The sequence below is a fragment of the Echinops telfairi genome, unplaced genomic scaffold (assembly GCF_000313985.2).
Source record: "Echinops telfairi isolate 266 unplaced genomic scaffold, ASM31398v2 ScPeMD7_3533;HRSCAF=4204_0, whole genome shotgun sequence".
Taxonomy (NCBI): Eukaryota; Metazoa; Chordata; class Mammalia; order Afrosoricida; family Tenrecidae; genus Echinops; species Echinops telfairi.
This window is the reverse complement of record NW_022107431.1, coordinates 75,268,877-75,273,539: the sequence shown is the minus strand read 5'-3', so window position 1 is coordinate 75,273,539 and position 4,663 is coordinate 75,268,877. Positions and strand designations below refer to the sequence as shown.

General features: G+C 41.1%; 1 pseudogene; it reads left to right on the top strand.

Annotated features, from left to right (window-relative positions):
• Window positions 1-2,104: 2,104 nt before the first annotated feature.
• On the top strand, window positions 2,105-2,791 carry LOC101653380 (annotated as a pseudogene).
• The last annotated feature ends 1,872 nt before the right edge of the window (window positions 2,792-4,663 follow it).

Genomic DNA, 4,663 nt, shown 5'->3' with positions numbered 1-4,663 from the left:
AAATGGAAGAATTATACCAATACATTCAGTCTAAAATTATTTAAACATGCAATCAAAATGCATTAATAATTTCTAGGCATTAGGATGCAAAAATTGGAAACAAAGAGGAAAGATCAATAGTTGAAAAGTATGGCCTTCACCTTCCCGACACAACCACAGAAGACAAAGCGGGTGAATAAGCAAATGTGGTGAAGAAAGCTGATGGTGCCCGGCTATCAAAAGATATAGCATCTGGGGTCTTAAAGGCTTGAAGATAAACAAGCAGCCATCTAGCTCAGAAGCAACAAAGCCCACATAGAAGAAGCACACCAGCCTGTGTGATCGCGAGCTGCCAAAGGGATCAGTTATCAGGCATCAAAGAACAAAAAATCATATCATTGTGTGCTCACCTCAATGATACGATCGCTGAAGACAAATAGGTACATAAGCAATGTGGTAAAGAAATCTGATGGTGTCCGGTTATCAAAAGATATAGCGTCTGGGGTCTTAAAGGCTTGAAGTTAAACAAGTGGCCTTCTAGCTCAAAAGCAACAAAGCCCACATGGAAGAACACCAGCCTGTGTGATCACTAGGTGTCGAAGGGATCAGGTATCAGGCATCATCAGAACAAAAAATGTTACCATAGCGAATGAGGGGGGGGAGTGTGGAGTGGAGACCCAAAGCCCATTTGTAGGCCACTGGACATCCCCTTGCAGAAGGGTCGCGGGAAGGAGACAAGCCAGACAGGGTGCAATGTAACAATGATGAAAAATACAACTTTCCTCTAGGTTCTAAATGCTTCCTCCGCCCCCCACTATCATAATCCGAATTCTACCTTGCAAGTCTGGCTAGACCAGAAGGCGTACACTGGTATAGATAGGAACTGGAAACACAGGGAATCCAGGGTGGATGATCCCTTTAGGACCAGTGGTGTGAGTGGCGATACTGGCGATACTGGGAGCATAGAGGGAGAGTGGGTTGGAAAGGGGGAACCGATTACAAGGATCTATATGTGACCTCCTCCCTGGGGGGCAGACAACAGAAAAGTGGGTGACAGGGCAGACAGAGCAAGATATGACAAAATAATAATTTATAAATTATCAAGGGTTCATGAGGGAGCGGGAGCCGGGAGGGAGGCGGAAAAAAAGAGGAGCTGATGCCAGGGGCTTAAGTGGAGAGCAAATGTTTTGAGAATGATGAGGGCAATGAATGTACAAATGTGCTTTACACAATGCATGTATGTATGGGTTGTGATAAGAGTTGTATGATCCCCTAATAAAATGATTTTAAAAAGAAAAGTAATGCCTTGATGGTAGAAACAAAGCTAGAGACCCCATGACAGAATTTTGTAAGACCAACAAGTCCTTCGCTGCAAATATCTTTTCTAAACATAAAAGGCAGTTATATATGTGGACCTAGACAGATATAATACAAAAGAATCAAACTGACTACGTCTATGGGAAGAGATGATGGAAAAGCGCAATATCATCAGGTGAACAAGACTAGATTGTGTAACAGACCATTAATCGCTCATATGTAAGCTCAGTGCTAACATGAAGATGAGGAAATTAAAGCAAACCCATGAGCCAAAATTCAACCTTGAGAATATCTCATCTGGGTTCGAGCATATTTCATGAACATACTTGAGACATTAAATGACAGAGGACCCGATGAGCTGTGGATGACAGCAGGAACATCATACAAGAAGAAAACAAAGGGCCATGGAAAGGAAAGAAAGAAAAGATACTTATGCCAGGAGAGACTCTAAGACTTGTTCTTGAATACAGAGCAGCTAAAGCAAGTGGGGACGCAAAAGACAAGGTAAAAGAGCTTAACGGAAATTTCCAAAAGCTAGTTCAAAATGATAAAACAAAGGATGATAATGAGCAAAGACTTGGATTTAGAAAGTTATAGAGGAAGAACATGCTCGGCATACCTCAATTTATAAGATGAAGATAAAAATTCAAGCCTCAAGTGGCAATATCCAAGGATTCTATGGGTAAAATATTAACATTGCACATACAGCAAACGAAGACAGAAACAATACACAGTCACTGCATTAAAAATAACTAATCGGCATTCCAGCATTTCAAGAGCAGATGATCAACAACCAGAGTTTGGTGCAATGGCGGGCACAGGTCTGGTGGCCAGAGAAGCTGCGGTGGGTGCACTGTCCTATTTTGATCAAGGCTATGAAGCATCAGGCTGTGCAGGTAGTGGCTGAGATGGTGGGGGAGGAGGAAACTCACTGATACCAACCCACAAAGAACTACTTGAGCTACCTGACAGCCCTGAATTATTCTGCATTTGAAGTCAATGTAATAAGAACGGCATTTGAAAGACTGGCTGCTTGACAATCAATTGACTTGCTTAGTATGGAATGATATGAGCCTCCGGCCCCCTCTTTGGGTCAGAAAAATGATATGACAGCATGGTGAGTGTGTGAACAATTGCATGACCCACCAGGGAGAGCATCAAGTAGTTTGAATTGAGAATATGGAAGGAATGTTATAGCATGGATGGAATGTCTGGAAAGCATAAAACTAAAACCTAGTTCATATAATTGAACACACCCAGAAACAGCTCCAGTAGTTAAAGAAACATTCAAGATTCAGAGAGAGCGTACAACTAACAGCTGGATCTAAAGTGAGAGAAATGGCGCCAACTGGGGTACACCTGGTTAGTGGGGATTCAGAGATGGAATGGATGGTTGTGTAACTAGAAAATGAAATGTGCCACAATTAAGCAGCAGCATGGAGAGGGAGGAAAAGAAAATATTCGACGAGTCTGTTTGAATTGTTTAGTAAAATGAAGGGGGAGTTTGGCTCTCAGAGAATACCAGGCACCTGAATTATTTCTGACCATGAAAAACCAACAGTAACTATGGAAACTGGATGGTTAGATATTCAGAAACCATACAATATGTAAACTTTTGTATTCTTTCATTACGTACATTTTAGGAAAATAAAAAAGTTGTTATTTTTATTGCCTTAAAGAAAACAAACCACGCTTACAAGATAAGTATGACTTTAGAATAATATTTTGACAGAATTAATTTTGAGCCACTTGTCTTATTTTGCATCTAAGAGATCTTTATGAAAAAATTGCAACATGTACAAGAATTTGAGAGGATTGAAATGGCTGTGGTGAAACAAAATGTGCATAAAGCATTGAATGCAAATCTTCTGTCTGCTTTGTAAATATCCAGCCAAGTCACAATAATATTTTCATTTAAAAAATGAACCAGTGGTATTGAATGAAGAAGTCTAAACTTCACTGAAGGCAATAGTGAAAAACAAGGGTCCAGGAATGGAGCCCTCAATTGGTACACTGAAATGTTTAAACAAGCTGATGAAGCACTAGAAGTTAGCACGATTCCAAGAAATTTGGAAGACAAGTACCAGACCAATTTCCTGAAAGAGATTGCTACCTGTCCTCATTCCAAAGAGAGGTGACCCAACAGAATGTTAAAAATCATTGGACAATAGCATTAATATCACATACAAGTAAAATTTTGCTAAGATAATTGAAAAATTGTTACCACAGTGGTTGCCAGGAACTCAAGCCAGATTTAGAGGAGTGATATTATTGCTGACATCAGATGGATCTTGGCGGAAAGCAGAGAATAACAGAAAGATGTTTACTTGTGTTTTATTGACTATGCAAAGACTGTGTGAATCATAACAAACGATGGATAGCCTTGAGAAGAATGGGAATTCCAGAACACTTCAATGTGCTATTTCGGAGCCTGTATATGGATCAAGAAGCAGTTGTGTGACTAGAACCAGGGTATGCTGCATGGTTTAAAATCAAGAAGAGTGTTCATCAGGACTGTATCATTTCACCAAACATATTCAAGCTGCATGCTGACCAAATAGTCTGAAAAAGTTGGACTGTAGGAAGATGAATGGAGCATCACAAATGGAGGAAGGCTTATTAACTCCCTGTAACATGCAGATAACATCATCTTGCTTGCTACAGACAAGGAAGACTTGAAGCAGCTGCTGACAAATCAGATACTATAGTCTTCAGTATGGATTGCACCTCAATGGAAAGAAAACAAAGGTCCTCATGGGTGGACAAGATTGAAGTTCTCAGGGATTTCCTTTTCCTTGGCTCCGCACTCAATACTCACAGGCAGCAATCAAGAAATCAAATGATGCATTGCATCAGGGAAAGCTGCTAGATAAGAAAGTGTTAACGAGCAAAGATGTCACTGAGGATGAAAGTGTGTGTGGCCCACCCAAATCAAACACCAAACTCTGCCATCAAAGAGATTCTAATGCCCTGTCACCCTCTAGGACAGAGAAGAACTGCCACTGCGGGTTTTCGAGACTGGAAGCATTTACAGGAATAAAAAAGTCTCATATTTCTCCCATGGAGTAGCGGGTGGTTTCCAATTGCTGACCTTGCAATTGGCAGCCCAACATGTCACTCACTAAGGCCCTAGGGCTCTCTTTTGAACTGACTCATAGGTATGCTAAAGCTGGACACTAAATCAGGGAGGCCACGGAAGCACCAGTGCATTGAATTAAGGCAATGGCGACGAATGTCTAAAGTTTCGTGGACTTCCAGAAGAACAGACAAACCTGTCTTGAAAGAAGTATACCCAGGACGTTCCCCCGCAGTGAGGAGGGTGAGGTTTGTCTCTAAGACTTTGCATCGCTTATCAGGAGATACCAGT